Here is a 22,659-nt window from a genome sequence, read left to right as displayed (position 1 = left end):
AAAAAAAACAATCCAATTGAAAAATGGGCACAGGATATGAACAGACACTTCACCAAAGAAGACATTCAGATGGCCAGCAAGCTCATGAAGAAATGTTCAAAATCCCTAGCTCAAGAGAGATGCAAATCAAAACAACAATGAGATATCATCTCACCCCAATAAGAACAGCAAAATTTAACAAAACAGCTACCAAAAATTGCTGATGAGGTTGTGGAGAAACTGGAACCATTATTCATTGTTAGGGGAAGTGTAAAATGGCGCAACCACTGTGGAAGGCAGTATGGCGCTTTCTCAAAAAGTTGCAGGTAAAGATAGCGTTTGACCCAGCAATTCCACTACCAGGAATATACCCTAAAATGACCACAACTGCCACCCAAGCAGATATATGTACACCCATGTTTATCATGACTTTGTTCTTAATAGCCAGGAGTTGGAAACAAACTAAGTGCCCATCAACAAACAAATGGATAGAGAAGCTGTGGTATATTCACACAATGGAATACTATGTTGCATTGAAAAACAAGGAACACATGCAATATTATTCAAAATGTGGGACCCTGGAGGACATTATGCTGAGTGAAGTATCTCAGTCACAAAAGGACAAATACTGCATAGTGCCACTGTTGTAAAACAGGACTGACCTTAGGGTTGGGAGGAGACTGAGAAAGATGGGATAAATAATGTATACTGCATTGAAACAGATAAGGGACAAAAATGTTTAAAAAGTATATATGCTTAGGTATTATTTTCATGACTGGAGTCCAGAATGAAGGCTGCATAGTGGAATGGAATTTGGGGGAGGGATTGTATAACATTGAAAGAGTTTTTTCTTTTATTTTCAAAGAGAAGAGGGAATTGGAGCCAGGGAGGGGTGGGCAGGGAGAAAAATACAACAACGAATGAATGGAAACCCTCAGTCTCTGTAAACTTTCATTAAAATTAATAATAATAAATTTTTTAAAAAGACCATGGCCTGAATTGATTGCACCTTAGTCCTCAAACTTATATCATTACTCTTCAATAATTTGAAGCAGTCTCTGATTACAGAGTTTCCCAGTGCATTATGTCTCTTAATCTCCTGATTGATGGTAACAAGTGTATTGATTGTGGATCTAAAGAAGATGGAATCTCATGACTGGGAAAGTCTATGCAAATGTGAGTTGTTTGTGGCCCCACAAGTTATTAGCAGCTGGCTAATTTGGAAGCAGGAGTGGCATCCACTTCCCAAACAACATGCCTCCAGAAACTATGAACTTTGATAAATGTCATAGTTGTAGAGGGGCTTTAGGCCTTTTGTTCATAGGGTCACTATAAGTCATGTTTGACGGGAAGGCAATCAACAACAACAACAATATTGTAAATAAAGTAAATAAGATCTTTATAGTTGAACCATGCAAGTAAGGCATGTAGAACATTGGAATGGACTTATTTTGTTATCATATCAACGCTTAAATTGAGCTGACACAGAGGTAGAAAATGGAGACCTCACTACCATGAGTAAGATGAAATTAGAGAGTGCATCTAGTCCTTTAGATTTAAGATCTCTCACAGAATCAGAGATGGAGAACTACAGCTCCAGAGATATTGCACAAGATGGCAGCATAAAATGAAATTAGATAATACAGGCGTGGGGCAGCAGTCGTAGCAGAAATCTAAAGACTGATATAATACAGAGCTGTGGGATCCCAACATCGGAGCAAGAATGCTGAGCGCTTACTCGTGAAGTGAGTGCTTTTGGTGATTTACCAGGGGAGCTACATCTTTTGACCTATGAAAGTCGAGTTGAGCTTAAGTTTACCATAAGAGTTGGGTGAGATGGAACTGGTGAACTTATGAGATTTTTGTCATACTTGCTTGAGCAGGTCAAAGTCTGAGAGTATGTAGCTGAGAAAGAGAGAGAGAGAGACTGACTTACTTTTCAGCTTTGCTGAAAGGTTGTTTTGATTGATGAGGTGTATCCTGAGTGTTTCTAGAACTAAGTTGTAACATGCTATTTCTCCAACAAATTTCATAATTGTGAGTAGGTCTGTAAGATCTGTGTGACCATTGCAATGAATTGTTGAACCCAATAGAGAAGTAGGGAATACCTTGGGACAGGTAAGTGGTGTTGAGTTGTTAGAAGAAAGTGGAGGTTGGAGGGCATGTTTGACCGCATATAAATTAGCTTTTACTCTACAGAGGTAACTCCTGGTCGCTGTGATGCTAAACACCGTGACACTGATGAGCCAAATGAGATATTGGTCACCCATGGTGGACAGTTTTTTGTGGAGCTCCCTGATTAAAACAAGCTTGGAAGCAGGAGTGGCATCCACTTCCAAAATAGCTTGCCTCTGGAAACTCTATGTACTTGGAGAAACAATGAAAGTTATACAAGTGTTCAGGTCTTTTGTTCATAGGGTCACTACGAGTCACCTATGACTCAAGGGCACTTAGTAACAACAACTATTAGTCCTTTTCAGTATTCTTCTTTCCTGTAAAGTTAATTGCGTTCAGATACTGCCATTCCTTTGTCTGTTATACTTATTTTTTTAATTTCATTTTATTAATTTTAGTGAACATTTTCAGAGATTTTAGATTTCCATTCATTCATTGTTGCATTTTTTTCCCCTGCCCACCCCTCCCCCCACTCCCCCACAGTTCGCCCTTCTCTTTGAAAAGTAAAAGAAAAATTTCTTCATTGGTATATAATCATCTACACACACACACACACACACACACACCGCCACCCAGAGTGCACTCCACTATGTAACCTTCATTCTGGACTCTTGTCATAACCATTATACCCCATCATATATTGCTTTTAAACTGTTCTCTCCCTCATATGTTTCAATGCAGTATACATAATTCATCTAATTTTTCTCAGTCTTTCCTCAACCCTGATGTCAGTACCATTCTACAACAGTGGCACTATGCAGTATTTGTCTTTTTGTGACTGAGATGTTTCACTCAGCATAATGTCCTCCAGGGTTACCCATTTTGAATAATATTACATGTGTTCCTTATTTTTCAATACAGCATAGTATTCCATTTTGTGAATATACCAGAGCTTCTCTATCCATTCATTTCTGATGGGCACATAGGTTGTTTCCAACTCTTTGCTGTTATACTTATTTTATAGTCTCAAAGTTATATGGATGAAAATAAAATTTGAGGTCCCACTTCTTAATACTAAGGAAAGAAATGATGGTTTTATGTTTCTTATTTTTGCTTGGTTTCCATTTTCAATTCTTGGCTTTCAAATAAATCTCATTTGTCCTATTATACCATACCTCATGCATGGAAGAAACTGCAAGGTAGTCAACATTTCAAGTAGTTTGAGGCACCCACTAGAACGTAAAGCCTTTTCTTCACCATGTTTCTATAGCTTATTCATCTTCTATTTTTTTTTCTTTTTGAAGTTTTTTCAAATAAATAAAGTTATATTCTCCACAGAACAAAACTGCAAGCAGTAATTAGTGATACAAAATTATTTGGACAATCTGTTATGTAGTTGGTATTGTTTTTAATCAGAGGCAATTTTTAAAGGTGTTTCTGTGTCCAATTTGTTCATAATATCAATGTTCATTGTATTATGCATATAAATAAAATGAAGACTTTAAAACTGCATTGAATTTTGACAGCATTAAATTTTAGTATAAAAATCTTTATGATGTCAGGTTATGGTATTACAATGAAATGAGTAGAGTAACAATTAGTTCTGGTTCAATTATTCCACAGCAAATTATCTTCAGTCAATTCTTATGAATAAATGTATATGGTTCCTGCATTATTAATATATGATCTACAAGTTCTGCCCTTTTCTTTCTATTATTGTTCCTTGACACTCACTTTATTCCACATGTGGACTTACTTGCAGTTCTATCTGGGTTTCCAATTTTTCATTTTCCCTCAAAATGTTTTATTATAAAAGGTTTTCTTAATTTTTATAATGGAATTATTTGTTTGAGTGCCCTTAGAAAAGATTACCCTTTGTCAAGAGCTATAATTCCTAAGACTTAAGAAAAGTTAGTTTAAGGTATGAATGAAGTCTCTTTTAGAACTTTCTTTGTCTCAAAAGCCCTGAGAATTTAGTTGTAGAAATGATTGTTTCCACTTATGAGCCAAGTCTGCCTGTGGAGGCTATATTTGGTTCAAAAGTCTCATTGCAGCAGCTTCTGATTGAGATCACGCTCTGTCTTTTCACACAGTGATTTCTCATGACACTCCTCTGAGATAGGTGCTAATTTCTACCCTCCTTTATTTCCTACAAGTGGAATTAGAGTGCGAATGTTTAAACCTCTCATTCCCTACCCCTCACATTAACTCTCAGCAATTTTAAAGTTCTTGGAAATAAAGGAAATTCATCCAACAAGGAATGAAATGTAAATTTACAAAGCTGAAGTTTTACTGTTTAGTTTCATATGTGGGGTTTTTTTTGTTGTTTGGTTGTTTTTGTTTTTTTAAAAAAATAGTATGAGAAGAGGTGCCTTTGACACTGAAAACATTCTTCAAGGAAGAGGAAGAGGAGGAACAGGTGCTGTTAGATTTATAGAAAGAAGCCTTGGTGGTGCAATAGTTAAGCACTGGCTACTTATCAAATGTTCAGAGATTCTAACCCATCAGCAGCTATATAGCAGGAAAGACCTGTTTTTCTGCTGCCATAAAAATTATAGCCCTGAAAACCCTATCAGACAATCTATTCATTGTGAGTTGGATCAGCTTGTAAGCATAAAACAACATATTGAGGCTTCTGTGTTTCAAAATTAAAAGTAGATTTAGAATAGTTAAGTTGTATAGAAAAAATAGTATTATAGACAATATGAGTGGGCTCACTATTGATTTTTAGGCCATGCAATCCCCCTGTACACAAAGGGGGATTATGTGTGGGATGCTGAGAATCTTGCAGTGACAGTCTTCTCACTTTGATGCTGAGCATGAAACACATTTCCAATAAGGCCTTGCTGCAATAATGTGTGGGCCCAGACTTATTCGGAAAGAAAATCTGCATTATGTGGCATGGGACCTTGCAGATCATAATTCCAAAAGCTCTTAGCATCATAAATTCACTCCATTCCTCATCCAGACTAATGCTGATGTAAGCATTCAAAAACACAGATGTGCTCCTGCCCTATCTTATCTCCCTCGGTGGCTCCCATTTCTCCACAAGAATCAGTTAAAATGTCATTGACAGACCTAGAAAGCTCTTCCTTACAGTGTTCCTGTCTCAGTTTCCAACCTCATCCTCCTCTCCCATTCCCTAATCCTCTAGAAAATAAGTTGTACATACTGTTGTGGTTATGCATCTTGTTCCCTGCTTTCCTTCTCTTAACACTCCTGACTAATTGTTATTTGCTCATTAGTATAAATTCAAAGATTACTTCTGAGAAACTACAGGAACTAGTGTATTTCTGAATCTTACTAAGGCTCTCGTGATAATTTCATTGCTTTGTATGCATCTGAAAAGTTATATAACGAATAAGGAAGGCCAAAGGAGAGATGATGCCTTTGAAATGTGGTGTTGCAGAGAGCACTGAATATACCATAAACTATCAAAAGAATAAATACATTTGTCTGGAGAATGTGAAGCTTCTTTCCACACCCTTCTGGCACATTGGGGGTGGGGGGCAGTCCATGGAAAAGGAAACCATGCTGGCTCAGCTTAAGAGAGGAAGATCTTCAACAAGATGGATAGACACAGTTGCTGTAACAAAGGGCTCGGTCATGGTGGAAAGCATGAGGATGGTGCAAGATAGGGTAAAGTTCTGATCTCTGCTGGTGGAATCAAACCACATGCCTTTGGGTTGGCACAGCAGCTCCTTACCTCTATGCCACCAGAGCAGTCTATCTTATATCAGGATAAAGTGGGTAAAGAACTGTGCTGCTAATCAAAGGTAGCACATTTCTGGCTCTTTGAACCAATCAGCTGCTCCTCAGGAAGTAGAGGCAATATTCTCCTGTGCACTTTACAGCATCCTGGAAATCCCACTGCAATGTCAGCTACAAGTTGATTCTGACTTAGCTGCAGTGAGTCAGTCAATCAATTCAGGATAAGCAGGGGCCAAGAATAGATTTCTTTTTCCTTCTCTGTATTCAGAGGACTAGACCTTGCTACTCTTGAGATCTTTGAACTGTAAATATAGAACATAATATTCAACATTTTTAAAAGGAATAAATATGGAATGGAAATATTTAAAAAATTTATTTTTGTAACTTGTTCACAAAGCATAATAGCAAAATTTTAAATGCAGTTCTTTGTTAGTGATTATGTGATTCAAAACCAAAAGCAATAATTTACTTATTAAAGCCTGCACTTCAAAAATCAAGGAAAAGTAGACTTATTTCTGAATTATTTTATTCCAACATTAGGAGATGAAGAACACATTCACAACTAATCAAAAACCTTATTCTAATATCTTGTATAAATGCCAAGTTAAATGTTTATTACTTTGCACCTGGGATGTGTGAGGAGGTCATGAGATCAGTCTTTAACTTCCTCTTTACTGGAGACTCTGGACTATTTATGGACTTCACTGATCAGCAAACCCAGCTAAAACAAACTGTCTTCGTGTGGTTTTGGGCCAACATGGAGGTTTCTTTAACCGTTTCCTTTATTTACCTTTATTGTAAAATTTTTAAAAAATAATTTCTCTTTTATTTCTGTGAAAATTTAGAAATCACATTCGGTTTCTTTTTTATGATTTGTATATATGTTCAAATTATGTCCAGTTATGTATGTTTTCAAGAAAGCCGAAGCAAAATTAATGTTTTGGTGGTTTTGTTCTGTTAATTTGAGTGACATTTTAAAATCTTATAGGTTTTTCATACAATCACTTATTAACATTTGACATTTTGTTTTGTGTTATTAATTACCATTGATTAATATGATTACTTAATTACAATGTCCAGGCCACCCCTTATTAACACAATTTCCTTTAAAAGAAACTTAAAATTTTAAAGCCATTTTGTCTTATAAGAGGTAAATATATAATTTTGAGAAAATATAAATAGAAATTCATGCTCAGTCTCAATTTCTTCTCCAACTATTATGATGCTGCCAATTGACCCACTGGTGAGACTCATTGTTTTCTTGACATTGTGCTTCAATCCATACTGAAGTCCTTGACCCTCTACAGCAAGCGCTTCAGGTCCTCCTCAGTTGCAGCAAGCAGGGTTGTGTCATTTGCATAGAGCAGGTTGTTGATGAGTCTACCTCCAATCCTGATGCCACATTCCATCTTAATAAAGTCCAGCTTCCTGAATGATCTGTTCTGCAAATAGATTAAAAAGGTATGGAGTTAAGATACATCCCTGATATATACTGTTTCTGATTTTGAACCATGCAGTGTTTCCTTGCTCTGTTCTCAGGACTGCCTCCTGGCAAATTATAGATTTTGCACAAGCAAGAATACGTGTTCTGGGTTTCCCATTCTTCTCAAGGTTAGCCACAATCTGTTGATCCACACAGTCAGATGCCTTTACAAAATGAATGAAAAACAATTAGACATTCCTCTGGTAATTCCTGCTTTCAGCTAAGATCCATCTGACTTTGGCTATAATGTTTCTAGTGCCATGGCCTCTTCTAAACTCTGCTTGCACATATGGCAGTTCTTTGATGATGTATATTTTTTCACCCTCTTGGGTTCAGATTTTATTCTTCATATAATGCATAATTTTTCAAACTTGACAGGTTTTCCTGACACTTGAACATGATTTGGGTGGGTTTTTTTCCCCTTTTTAAAAAATTTATTATTAATTTCAATGAAAATTTACAGAGACTTTGAATTTCCATTCATTCATTGTTGCACTTTTCTCCTCTCCCAATCCTCCCCTCCTGGTACACTACCCTCTTGGAAAAGTAAAAGGAAAATTCTTTCATTGTTTTACAATCACTCCCCCCAGGTCCACTCCACTATACAGCCTTCACTCTGGACTCCGGTCATGACAAAAATACCTAATAATTTTCCCTCAAACAGTTTTCTCCCTCATCCGTTTCAATGCAGTATACATAATTGAACCCATCATTCTCTGGCTCCTCCCAATCCCAAGGTCAATCCTGCTTTACAACAGTGGCACCATGCAAGATTTGTCCTTTTGTGACAGAGATACTTCACTCAGCATAATGTCCTCCAGGCTCACCCATTGAAATAGATTACATGAGTTCTTTGTTTTTCAATGTAGCATAATATTCCATTGTGTGAATATACCACAGCTTCTCTATCCATTCATTTGTTCATGGGCACTTAGGTTGTTTCCAACTCCTTGCTACTGTGAACAAAGACACTATAAACAAGGGTGTGCATATATCTGCTTGGATGTCAGTTATAGTCTCTTTGGGGTATATTCCCAGTAGTGGAATTGCTGGGTCAAATGGTATCTCTATTTGCAACTTTTTGAGAAAGCGCCATACTGCCTTCCACAGTGGTTGCACCATTTTACACTCCCATCAACAGTGAATCAGGGTTCCAGTTTCTCCACAACCTTGCCAGCACTTGTTGCTTGCTGTTCTGTTAAACATTGCAATTTTGACTGGGGTGGGATTATATCCCATAGTTGTTTTGGGTGTATTTTTTTTAATAATCTTCAGAAGAAGATTCTCACCACTGGACCAATTGGCAGCATCAGGATGGATGGTGAAGAGATTGAGAGTGTACACAGCTTTAGTTTGCTTGGCTCCACAGTCAACAGTCTTGGCACCAGCAGCCAGGAAATTAAAAGGCGCATTGCCGTGGGAAAGTCTGCTCTTAGGGACCTCTCCAAAGTACTGAAGAGCAATGGTGTCTCTCTGGAGACTAAGGTGCATCTGATACAGGCCATGGTCTTCGCAATCACTTGTTATGCATCAGAGAGTTGGACAATGACAAAGGAGGATAGAAGGAAAATTGATGCCTTTGAGCTGTGGTGCTGGAGAAGAGTATTGAGAATACCATGGACTGCTAGGAAAACAAACAGATTTGTCCTGGAAAGAGTTAAACCGGGTGGCTCCTTGGAGGCAAGGATTCTGAGGCGCCATCTAACATACTTTGGACATGTTGTGAGGAGAGGCCGGTCCTTAGAGAGGGACATCATGCTTGGGAGGGTGGAGGGACAGTGCAGGAGAGGAAGGCCCTCTATGAAGTGGATTGATTCAGTGACTGGGATAATTGGGATGGGAGTGTCAGAGACAGTGTGATTGGCACTGGACAGAGCGGAGTTTAGGGCTGTTGTACATAGGGTCGCTATGAGTCGCAAGCGACTCGACGGCACATAACAACAACAATCTTCAGAAGATATTCTATACTCTGTCAGATCACCTTTTTTTTTTTTTGAATGGTAATAAATATGGATCACTTCCAGTCAGTTGGCCAGCTCATTGGTTGTTAACAGTTTCAGCCTGATTGGCTCCACAATCAATATTCTTGATACTGGTAGCCAGGAAATTAAAAGATGAATTGCACTGGGAAAGTCTGCTGTCGGGGGGCAATGATGTCAGTCTAGAGACTAAGGCCCACCTGATCCAAGCAATGGTCTTTACAATTAGTTGCAATGCATCAGAGAGCTGCACAATGAATAAGAATGACAGAACAAAAAAAGATGCCTTTGAGTTGTGGTTTTGGAGAAAAGTATTAAACATATGACTGCCAAAAGAACAAATAGAACTGTCCTGCAGAGGGTGAAACCAAGCTGCTCCTGGGAGGCAAGAAGTTTGAAGCTCTGTCTCACATACTTTGGGCGCATGGCCAGAGGGACCAGTCTTTGGAGAAGAATATTATGCTTGGAAAGGTGGAGGGAGAGTACAGGAGAGGATGATCCCAGATGATATAGACTGATACAATAACTTGGTAATGGGGGTAGGTGGCTCAGGATAGGACTACTGGGTTCAGAGTTGTTGTACACAGGGTTGCATGAGTCACAAGAGACTCAATAGTACAAAACAGCAACAGCATTCATGCTGGCTATAAATCTAAGTGTACATTACAACATAAATTCTTAAGGAAAAACAGAGGGAAGTAGGAGGGAGAGAAAACATCAGACACTCAGGAAACAATAAAAAATATCAACAGATGATCCCCTTCTCTCTTTACCTACTTCTTATCTTTTTCAAAGTTGTCTAGATTGTTAGAGATCTCAATAAAAGAAAAATAAATAAACCAATAAGCCAATGAAAACACTGCAGAACCAGAGAGGATTGGTGCTTGACCTTAAATAGACAAGTAAAAATAAAATTCTTTGCTTTGATTGCTCATATCTACTGTCCTTGCTTATACCTAAAAAAGTCCTTCACCCTGTGGCAACTTTCCACTTAGAAACATTGAATCTCTCAGTGAGGAAATCTGCCTATCTCTACGATCAGGAAATCATGTCCAAGGCCATTCAGTCCAAGGCCACTCAGTACAGAACAGTGAGTGTGAGGCCAAACCAGGAGCCCCAGCTCTGGGTTCCCAGCTGGTTGAACCACTAGCCCACATTACACCATCAGGGCAAAGACAAACAGGAGGGTTGTTCCAGGGCAGTCTTTGTTTGTTTATGTTTGCAGCCTTCCTGAAACCCTGTCGTCCTAATTTATTTTTCCAGTTTGCAGCTTGTGAGCATTTCTGTCTTTCTTCCCCATTACCTAGCCTATTTCTTTGATCACTTTCTTTGGTTTGAAATGGATTCTATGTGCAACTGAAAAATAAAATATAATGAAGTGGGCTGAAGCTAAGTCATCTAGAAACACTTTTATATGAGAGTGTTGATGCATATCTTAGTATAGACAATATTAAGAAAATGGATCAGCATCAAAGAACAGTCTACAAAACAAAGAAACAAGGACTGTGATTTGAGCACTAAACAGCTTTTTACCCTTCTCCCACATTGAGAGTCAAAGAATCTTAAGTGTGCATCAAAGTGATGAGAGTTATGCAACAATGCATTTGCCCAAACTAACTTTACAATGTTGTAAGTGAACTTCCAAAGGTTGCCGTTGAAATATCTCTGGTGGATCAGGAGTGACTTAAGAGAAATACGTAGTCAATTTGCAGTTTACGAAAGCAAATAAAACGCAAATTTTTAAAAATTTACAATTGAAATTCTAACACATCACGATCACTTATATTTGAGGAAAATCAGACTTTCCCCGCTTTTTTTTTAAAAAAAAAGAGAAGGATGAGATGCTTGGCAGATTGATGTTGAAACTGTGAAGTGAAACCAAAGCATTTTGAAATATTGTAAGGTTAAATACATTGGCTTTATTTATATCTAATTTCATTTAACTTTACCTTCAGTACAGATTTATCCTAACGCTATTATTAAAAGCAGTAGTTAGATCAATATTTGGCTCAAAAGTGTAATAAATATGTAATATTTCTATCAGAAATGAAAACCATGTTCTTATAGAAAACAAAATAGCTTTATCTTAGTCTCTACACTGCATAATGTATTTCTCTCCAAGTCACTCTTGATGTCTGTGGTCTGTTTCTTTTTGGTTTCAGAACCTGTGTCTCTAGATTTGAACCAGGCCAGGGTGGAATGAGGAGCGAAGATCACCCTTTAGCACACCCACTTTGTCACCAGGCCAGTCAGTATCTGGCTCCAGCATGGACAGGGCCCCTGGATCCTGACCCTGGCATCACTGAGATGTGCAGTCAGTGGCTTCAGCCTGGGCTCAGTGTCTCCAGACAGGCACAGTAACCTCTGTGTGAGTAACCTGGCTGCAAGCCCTGGCCCATGGGTGAGGCTGGAGCATTGCAGTCCACACCCATTGCTTAATCCTTTTGACTCCAGTGGAACCTAGAAGGAGCAGTAATAAAATGACTCTTACCTCAAAATGAGAGCGTGGCCTAGAAGGAAGAAAAGAAAAAAAGAAGAAGAAACTCAGGAACCCTCAAAGTAGAAAGAGGAGTAAAATTCCTCTATTGGTGGTAGGGGTTTTTGGAAGCCAGGCCTCCCTTAGCATAGCCTTTCCTTCCTTTTATTAAGTTCTCTTCCTGCGGGATTGTGGCAGGCAGCTCTCTCAATAGGTTGGGACACAATTTAATGGCTAGTTACCTCACATGAAGTATTTGTTTTCCAGGTGTCTACTAGAATATTGGATAGGAGGCAGTGGTAATATTTCAATGACAGACTTCTCGCCTGTCTCATGGGGAGAGCTGGGTTGGATTTCCGGGCAGTGCACCACAGACACCACCCAGCTACCAGTGAAGACCTGTGAGTTACTGTGATGCTAAGCAAGTTTCAGCAGAGCTTCTGTATTAAGACAGACTAGAAAGGAAAGCCTCATGACTGACTTCTGAAAAAAAACAGCCAGTGAAATCCCTATGGACCCCAATAGTTGGATCTCCTTGTGCATGATGAAGTGGTCATGACTCAACATTAACAAAAACAGAACATTTTATAGCTGTTTGTTTCTTAGATTAATGTATCCTCCTAACACTTACGTGTCAAAGAAATCAGCATGAAACCTTGCAAATGTGGGCAATCCTGGAATATTCTCCTGTGTCCTGGCATCCTGGCTGCTCTGAACTCTGTTAATTTACACACTGTTAGCAGACTTTCCATCAGCTAAATTCTACTGGCCAAGGCATCCCTGAATGACTACACCTGGAAGAATGGAAGTACAGTTTAGGGAAACCCCAAATTTTCAATATGAAGGTAAATAGGACCTTAGAACAATATTGTTTCCCCCTGAACAGCATTCTCCAGGGTTGCTTCCTCATGTCTCTGAACAGTTCTTGTACTATCGATGTAGCTAAACCAGCTGTGAATGAGGTGATTCTGACTGTGGCAATCTCATAATTGTACAACTCTTCTCCTTAGGACATTTGACAGCGCTATTTCAGGACATTCTCAGTCTTGTTTTACAGGTGCTTCTAATCCAGTTCTCAAACACAGTCATGGAGTGGGAAAAAAGCTCAGAGTTGGCCTTTCATTGGGTTTCTAAGCTATAAAGTGCGTGGGAGATTGCCCATCTATCCCCTGTGGGGTGAATGCTAGATTTATACCACCAGGAAAGTGCAGCTGTGGTAGCAGGACTGTTGTTTTTGTGCACCGTAATGTTGGAACCGACCCATAGCTGACCCTCCAGTGTGTTTTCCTAGGCAGTTCATCTCATGGGAGGAGGTTGCCCATCTTTCTGCAGAGCAGTTGGTGGCCTCAAACCACGTGCCTTTGGGATTGTAGTGTAGCTTCTTGCCACTAGGCCACATGAGCTCCCTGTGTGTATATGTACACTAGAACATTGCTTTTTTTCTGGTTATTGAGTGTATTAACTCTAAGCACCAGCCAAGTACCCACTGTATACAGATATTCAGCCCAATTATTGGACTTTGTCCATGTTTACTGGGAGATGCTAATATCAATATAACTAAAGCCAAAATCACTGCCTTCAATTAAAAACCTAAAAAAAAAAATATCATTGCTACGGAGTCGATACCCACTCATAGCTGACTCTCTAAGGTTTGGTTGCTATGGTATATATTTTTGAGTAGGAATTGACCCACCGCTGACCCTCCAGTGGGTTTTCAGCAGCAGTATATCACACAGGAGGAGATTGCCCATTCTTCACCTGTGGATTGACAGCACAGCTTCTTACAACTAGGCTCTATGAGGAGAAATGTGGCATCAGGATTGGAGGAAGAATCATCAACAATCTGCATTATGCAGATGCCACTACCCTGCTTGATGAAACTGAGGAGGACCTAAAGCACTTGCTGTGGAAGGTCAAGGACTGTAGCCTTCAGTATTGTTTGAGCTCAATATCAAGAAAACAAAGATTCTCACCACTGGGCCGATTGGCAGCATCATAATGGATGGTGAAGAGATTGAGCTTGTTCACAGTTTTGGTTTACTTGACTCCACAGTTAACACTCTTGGCACCAGCAGCCAGGAAATTAAAAGCCATGTTGTGACAGGAAAGTCTGCGGTTAGAGACTGCTCTAAAGTACTGAATTGCAATGATGTCAGTCTGGAGACTAAAGTGTGCCTGATACATGCCATGGTCTTTGCAATCACTTGCTATGCATCAGAGAACTAGACAATGACTAGGGAGAATAGAAGGAGAATTGATGTCTTTGAGCTGTGGTGCTGAAGAGTATTGAGTATACCATGGACTGCTAAGAAAACGAACAGGTTTGTCCTGGAAAGGTGAAGCTGGGCTGCTCCTTGGAGGCAAGGATTCTGATGCTTCGTCTGACATATTTTGGAAATGTTGTAAGGAGGAATCAGTCCTTGGAGAGGAATGTCATGCTTGGGAGGGTGGAGGGACAGAGAAGGAGAAGAAGACCCTAGATGAGATGGATTGACTGGGGTAATAGGGGTAGGTGTGTCAGAGAAGGTGAGATTGGCACAGGATAGGACAGAGTTTAGGGCTTTAAGTCACAGATGACTCGATGGCACATAACAACAACAATGAGGTTTTAGGTGACTACAAATCAAATGGTGGGAAATGGCTCACCTTTCTCCAGCTACATCACTGGTGAATTGGGACCATCAGAGAAGTGTCACTAAAGGTGCTGTGGAGGCAAATATGACTCCTAGTGATCTCATGAACAACAGATCTGAACCCTGTCTTATCCTGTGCCATCCTCATCATTTCAAACATATTTGCGCCTATTTCAGCAGTTACTCTGTTAATCCATCTCATTGAAAGCCTCCCCCCTTTCAATGAACCTCTACCTTTCCAAGCATGATGTGCTTGCTTCTCCAAGAAATTGCCCCTTCTAGCAACATGCTCAAAGTATGCAGCAAAAAAAAAGAAAAAAAATTTAAAAATATCGTCTATCATCAGAATTAAAAACCTAAAAATGAAAGCCTACAAGTTAGCAACTGCTCTGCCCTTTATTCTCTTTGTCTCACGTCTACCTTTGGCCTTCTCCCCCTCTTCTTTTCATGGACAGAATGCAACCTACCTTCCCAAATAAAGATTGAATTGGAAAAGTTGACACTTTCACATTTATTTCCCTCCTAGAATCTAAGAGGATGAAGAGTCCTTAGAGACTGATTGACTTCTTGACTGATTGATCCCTTTATTCCATCATCCATTTAACAGACATTTATTAGGACCCTGCTTTGTAATAGACACAATGCAGGAACAGAGAATGTGAATGAAAAGAGAAGAACATTTTTATTGGTTTGCTTGTTTTACTTTTTTTCCCATTTCTATTTTTTTCTGTAAAGAAACTCATAACCCAGGCTAAAAAAAAAATGCAAACAAATGCTTGAGTGTGAATCATAATTCACAAACTGAAATTTAGGTGCAATAAATTCTATATGTTTTCATTTTCATAAAATGCTACTCTGTGCTTTGATTCTATTCTGCCTCAGGGATGTACAAGATAGGGCATTTTTATGAATCTCTTTCCCCTCTGACCTTTTATTGTGCAAAAGCCCTGTATTTTTTTTTCATAATCCAAATCACAGAGGAGACCATATGTTTCAACCATGTGTCTATATGAGCTATTCCTATTTGTGATTCAAACCTGAGTACTAGCTAGTCTTAGTAAGGGGAAGCCTCATTGCTTTTATGACACATATAGACGCTGGAACCTTGAGGACGTGAAAACATAGTACCAAATGTTTCTCAGATAAACATAACCTCCTGGAGATCCTGACACCTTACAGGGCTCTGGCCACAGAACTATGCACCCTACTTCACCAAATCACTTCATAGCTTTAGAAACCTGAGAAGCACAGCTTCTCTGCTTGAGAAGTGGTTTCCCTTCATCCACTTCGGCATTTTTTCCATATCAACCGGAAGAACCTACTCCAGGAGAAAATACTTTGAGGGAATAAATAAAAATTAATATTTCAGTAACTAATCAGAGAGTTGGACAATGACTAGGGAGGATAGAAGGAGAATTGATGCCTTTGAGCTGTGGTGATGGAGAAGAGTATTGAATGTACCATGGACTGCCAAGAAAACAAACAGATTCATCCTAGAGAGGGTTAAACCAGGCTACTCCTTGGAGGCAAGGATTGTGAGGCTTTGTCTGACATACTTTGGACATGTTGCAAGGAGAGACAGGTCCTTGGAGAGGGACATCATGCTGGGTAGAGTAGAGGGACAGCGCGGGAGGGAAAGACCCTCTATGAGGTGGATTGATTCAGTGACTGGGGTAATCGGTATTGGTGTGTCAGAGACAATGCGACTGGCACAGGATAGAGCAGGGTTTAGGGCTGTTTGTTATACATAGGGTTGCTATGAGTCGCAAATGACTCGACGGCACATAACAACAACAATTATGTCTTGTAACTTTGAGACTAAAAGTCTCCTAAATTGTAGGCTCTGGACTGACTCCTCTTGCTGTAGTCCCTGCCTCGTGCTAGCGTAGGCTTGGACACAGCCAACATTTACCTATGGGAAATTTGGGAAGAATTGCAAACAAATTGATATTTCATCTGGGTTATGAGGAACAAGAAAGAGGATGTTCCCAATGTGGAAAGGTATGTATGTTTGTGGAAAGGTATGTATATGAGATGAACATTTGTGGTCACAGAAACAGAATGTAACAAAAAAGAAAAGACAAAGAGTTGAAAGTGTATGATTATTTCAAGGACAATAAAGGTTTTTTCCAATGGTTAAAGACTATGTTGAGGGGTTGTGTGGGGTGTGGGTAGGGTGTGGGAGTGTGGGGTAGGAGTATTTGCACATACATTTAAAGATATTTAAGTGAGTTTAGAGGGTTGTTTGGGGGGTTTTGGGGGTGGTTTGTTTTGTTTTGTGTGTTTTTTTTAGTTTAGAGGATTTTTAAAGTGAGTGGACAGAGTATTCCAAGTGTCTGAGTGCTAGTGCCACAACCTCTCCGAAACCCAGCTTGTATTTCTTGTAGTTCTCTGTCAATGTACTGTTCCAGTTATTTCTGGATAATCTTCAGCAAGATTTTACTTGTATGTGATATTAGTGATGTTGTTCAATAATTTTTGCACTCTGTGGGGTTACTTTTTCTTTTTCTTTTTTTCTTTTTTTGAATGGGAATAAATACAGACCTCTTCAGTCAGTGGGCCAGATAGTTGTCCTCCAGATTTCTTGGCACAACCTGATGAGCACATCCATGGTAGCATCTGTTTGTTGAAATATGTCAACTGGTATTCCATCAATTCCTGGGGCTTTATTTTTTTGCCAAGTCCTTCAGAGCCACCTGTATTTCCTCCTTCATCACCATTTCTTCTTGATCATATGTTGTTTCTTGAAATTATTCTGTATCACCCAGTTCTTTTTGGTAAAGTGACTCTGTATACTCCTTCTTTTCTTCTGTTTTTTCAAGGCCTCCTGGATCTTTCAATAGTCTGCCCATAGCATCCTTAAGTATTGCAACGGGTGGCTTGGATTTGTTCTTTAGTTCCTTCAGCTTAAGAAATACTGAATGAGTTTGGCTCTTTTGATTTTTGGACTCCTTGCATACTTCACTACAATATTTTGTCTTCCCAAATTGCCCTTTGAAATCTATTCAGATCCTTAATGTCTTGATTTCTTCCCTTTGCTTTGGTTTCTCAGTGCTCTAGTACAATATTTTCAATCTCTTCTGACATCTATTTTGGTCTTTTCTTCTTCTTCCATCTTTAAAATGAGCTTTTGCATTCTTTATGGATGATATTTCTGCTGCTATGGACATCTCTATAGTAAGGAGAAGCAACAATGTCAGTCTAGAGACTAAGGTGCACCTCATCCAGACCATGGTCTTCAAAATCACTTGCTATGCATCAGAAACCTGGATAATGACTAAGAATGATAGCAGAAGATGTCTTTGAGTTGTGGTGCTGAAGAAGAGTCTTGAATATATCATGGACCACCAAGAAAACAAATAGGTCTGTCTTGGAGAGGGTGAAAACAAGCTTCTTCTTGGAGACTTTTTTGTAGCTCAGTTTCACATACTTTGGGCACAAAGGCAGAAGGGACCAGTCCTTGGAGAAGGATATCAGAAGGGTGGAGGGACAGCACAGGAGAGGAAGATCCCAGGTGAGATAGTAGCTATGTCAGTGACACTGGCTCAGGACAGAGAAGGCTTCAGAGTTGTACACAGGATCCATGTTAGTTGCAGGCAACATGATGACACATAACAACAACACAACCTGAGTGCTATCAGGAGGAGAAGCTGTGAAGTTGATAGTGTACTGGATATAATTTGAAGTCCCAGATATGTTAATTTCTTGCCATATCACATAGGCAAATTTCTTAACTTTTCTTACCTTATTTTCCTGCCTGTGAAATGAAAACAGAAAATGATAGTGTCTACCTCAGAAGCTTTTTATGAAACATTATTGATAAAGCATCCAGTGAACCCTGGGGACATAATGTTTTAAATAAATATGAGTTAAAAATAGTGTATCTTTAAAATATTTTTATGCTACTGTATCCACAGTACCTTCAACTGTAAAACCCTAAGTATGGGCCATCATGCAATTCTGTGGCTTACAGGAATATTTAGAGCTCAAAATTTAAATTGCTCATTGGATGAATGACAACTGGAAGGATTCAGTGTATAATTGTGGATAATAATGGACCTAAATGTCAAAAAAATATAAACATTGGAATCAGTGTCTAGGAACAGGGCTTTGATGATTTTACCAAGGGCAAGGGCAGGAATTTACACAACTCTTTTTAAAGATTCTTCAAGTACTGAGGATAGTGTGTTATTATGATGCTGGAAGCGATGACAGCAATATGTCAAATACCAAGAGGGCAAATTATGATGGGTAAGTTTTAGCAGAACTTCCAGAATAAGACAAAGTTGGAAGAAAGATCTGGCAATCTACTTTCAAACATTAACCAATAAAGACCTTATGAATTATAACTGAATATTGTCTGATGTAATACTGGAAGATGAGAAATTAAAAAGTGTCTTAGTTATCTAGGGAGTTCTTAGTGGTCTAGTGGGTAAGAAGTTGAGCTGCTAATCCCAAGGCAAGCAGTTCTAATCCATCTGCTGCTTCAACAAAGAAAGATAGGCATGCAATCATCCTACCATGCAATCATTGCATACGTAGATATTGGGGAGACACAATTCAATTCATGGTAGAAGATAATGGACTCAAGCGTGCTGATAGTCATAAGGGAGGTATGAGACTTGGAGAAGCCTTCTTCTCTTGTCCTTGGAGTAGCCACAAATGGAAGCCAATTAAAAGGAAAAAAAATAAATAAATAACAACAACAGGGAGCAATCACAAAGATTAAGTTTAATGTCATGCAAAGATTCCTAAGCAATTAAATAATCTCTCAAGAATCAGCCATATTATTTGTAAAATCAGGAATAGCTCTAAATGAGAGCTGAATTTTGCTTACTTCTAAAAATGAGATGCACCTAGAGGCAAAAACTGAAGTAACTAATTGAAACTGTGTGTTCAAATCAAAACTGCAGTTTGAGGAACTAGGGATTACATAACCACTAACCTAAGCCCTCACTGACCCTGGGTGCATTAGGAAGCGCTTCTTATGAAAGAATGCTCTCCGTTTGAACAATTTCTTCAGTCGGGCAGAGGATATTCTTTCTTGTGCAACGGGCATTGCCCACCCTTCTCTTATAATATGTTTTGGTAAATTGGAAAGAAACAACATGAGAGATGAAAAACCAGAAAGCAGGTTTTATGCTTTAAGCCTCATCTTTCGATGCGGTGCTCTTGAGTTTTGAGCATTATTTATGTTTTTTAAGACTCTTCCCTAAGGTAATTGTTAAATAAAGATCACCACTGAAGTCCTCCTAGTCTCCATGTTCCTTCATTCTCAATTCTTGTTGCTGTAGTAGATATTCGTGTGATTCTCTCTATAATACAACCAATGTTTGATAATACTCCTAGCTGGATTTCATCCTCACAGTATGTGACATTATAATGCACCTTTCTTGTTCATATCCAGCCTACTCTTCTCATATCCTAGTCTCTCATTTCCATTAGTTCAAGGGTTTTGACTGTGCATGTGTATTAAAAGCACCTGCTAACATTCCATGCTGGGTTTGCATATGGCAACTCCTATATTAACACATACTCTCTACCTCTGAGAAAGATAAAAGTTTAGAAGGATCTTAAAAGAGGATCAAAGGGTAAGAGAAATTCTCCTAGGAAGATATAGCACAAACAAATTGTGGCATTTGAATAACATAGGGCATATTTTGGAGAAACAGATTTATTTCATTAATGATCTAGTTCTAAGTTAATCAACAAAGGACATTTTGCTGTTGGAAGCTCATGTAGTATAGATAGAGTTGAGCTCCCAACTCATAGGTAGGCAGTTCGTATCCACAGCTGCCACTTAGGGAAAATTTGGGTAATCTCCACCTGTACAGTTTATAGCCTCCGAAAACCCACTGGGGAGTAGGTTTCAACTGGACAGCAGTGATAGGGAGAGAGAATTGCATTTGAATTATTCTGACTTTGAGTAAACTTATGAAAAAGGAACAAAATGGTTCTACACCATTTGCATGGTCATTTGTACAGCCAGAAGTTTTCAGTGACTGATTTTCTCAAGTAGATTGTTAGACCTTTTTTCCAAGTTTGACTTAGTTTGGAAGCTCCAATGAAATCAGCTCAGCAACACAGTATCACAGCATCACAGCAACACGAAAGCTTCTACTGACAGGCAGCCATGACTACATTTGAAGTACTCTGACTGAAAATGAATCCTAGTTCTCCCACATGAAAGACAGGAATGCTACCACTGAGCTACTACTACCCCCATGAGAAAGACTTGCTGGGCTCAAATTGGGTGAGGTCTTTGGGACCTCCTAGGGACCACTAGTGACCTAGTTGGAAGGGGTTGTGCTGCTAATTCAAAGACCACGCCTCTCTGGTGATTTGAATCCACAAGCAGCCCCACAAGAGAATCCTCCCTGTGTAAATAAAGCCTCAGAAACTCACTGGAGGGTCAGCTACTAATCCTTTCTGACTCAACAGCAACACATTTGAGAGTTTTCCCTTTGTCTCCAAGGTTTAGGAGTTTCTGATTTATTCTATGTGTAGCAAGGAGCCATGAAAAATGGCTAGAAAAGTGGCTAACCTAAGCAGATGTTTAGGAAGCCATGTCTTTCACAATTCATAAGATGAATAGTGAAGTAGAATCTGCATTTGAATAGACCATCTGGAAAGGCACTGCAAGGGTCTGAGCAAGGGGTAGGTATTGGTGGTGAGAAGGAGATGAAAAGTATGGACAGAAGAATCAGAACCAGTTGGGCATAAATATGAAAGCTAGGCTTTCAAGCCTAACAAACCCAAGAATGGTGTGACCCCATGAATGTAAGGAGAAGTGTGTTCTATTTTGAACATGTAGAGTCTGAGGTGACTTCAGGACAGCGCAGTGAAGATGTTCCCCAGGAAACATGAGGTCACTGTCTCTATTGTGGCATGTTTATAACGAAGGCTCCCAAGGGCACAGACTGTAGCTCCATGTCCTCTGCTGAATTCAGAGTCTGCACTGTGTTTACTAAACACATCGTGGTTAAAATCTGTACACAGCCCCTTCCACATAGTGGTCAACAGTCATTAGCAGCCCCACCACTCAGTGAAGAAACAAGTAGTTGTAACATTTTTAATATAGTAACTTCTAACCAGAACATTCTTCTAAAATCAGCTTTTTACTAGGGAGTAAAAAGTGATGCAAGAATAGCCTGAAGTAACCAGTTCCCTATATATCTTAGAAATGGAAGCAGATTTCAGGGGCCTGAACTCCCAGATGCCTACTTTCATCAGGCTCCTTTTTTTCTTTTTTCTTTCCTAGTTGATGTATCAACATCATACATTACAGAAGTTTCAAGGACCCCATCTGAGAAGAATGACCAGAAAAAGCCTTTTTACCCATAAAATGGTGGGGAAAAAAGAGAAGGATGGTTAGATGCCAAAAGCAATCATGTGTTGTAGATATGCCCTTGGTTGGTATGCTTGTAAAAATAATTTACAGGGGGAAAGTTGACAAGAAGCCACATTGTGTCCTTACGACCAGAGCCTTCTGACTTCGGTTGAGAGAGACAAAAATATGAATAGGGCAGAGGTAAAAAAAACAACATGACACGCTGAGAAGTGGATATGCAATGCCTAAGCCAGCTATCTTATCCCGTTGGTGAAAAGACACTTTTGATTTTCTATTGACTCAGAGACAGGCTGAGGGAGGAGAAGGCATATTGCAGCCCAAGCCACGACCCCTGGGTTCTAGTTGGAACTGTGTTCTTAAGCAGAAGTGTGGCTACTAACCTTGGGTAAATCACTTCACCCTCTGCATGGTAGCAGTTTCTGCTATAATTTTCTCTCCTTCACACTTCACCTTCTCTATTGATTTGCTACCCCTGCAGCCATCTTTAAGCAATCACACACTAGCTATAGAAAACACCTATATATTTTTGGATGATATGTATTTCCTACTGAGAGAAGCTCCTTTTCTTATGGCTAATAATCAAAATTACAAGTGTAGAGACTGCTGCACTTATGTCAAGATGATAGGAGTAAACTGAAGGTCACTTTCAGCATACTTTGCCATGCCTCAGAGGCACTGCTGATAAGTAAAAGACAAAAGGACAAAGATAAAATTAACTTTTAATTTCCCATCCAGGCTAAGGCTGATAGAAATAGAGAGGTGGATAGAATATCTTCAAACATCCAGTAGCAAATTATGTATTAAACATCTTATCTGATTTAACTTATCAGAGACAACCAAGCTGGTGTTATTGTTGTTAGGTGCCACGAGTCAATTTTGACACACTGCAACCTTACGTACAATAGATGGAACCCTTCCCCAGTCCTACGCCA

General features: G+C 39.3%; 1 pseudogene; it reads right to left on the bottom strand.

The window, feature by feature from the left end:
- The window catches only part of LOC102871222, a 76,580-nt pseudogene extending 57,145 nt beyond the window's left edge, over nucleotides 1–19,435 (bottom strand).
- Between the last annotated feature and the right edge of the window lie 3,224 nt (nucleotides 19,436–22,659).

The sequence above is a fragment of the Elephantulus edwardii genome, unplaced genomic scaffold (assembly GCF_000299155.1).
Source record: "Elephantulus edwardii isolate Elephantulus edwardi_28Jun2011 unplaced genomic scaffold, EleEdw1.0 scaffold00081, whole genome shotgun sequence".
NCBI lineage: Eukaryota > Metazoa > Chordata > Mammalia > Macroscelidea > Macroscelididae > Elephantulus > Elephantulus edwardii.
Note: the sequence above shows the minus strand (reverse complement) of the source record. Positions and strands in the feature narration are given on the sequence as shown.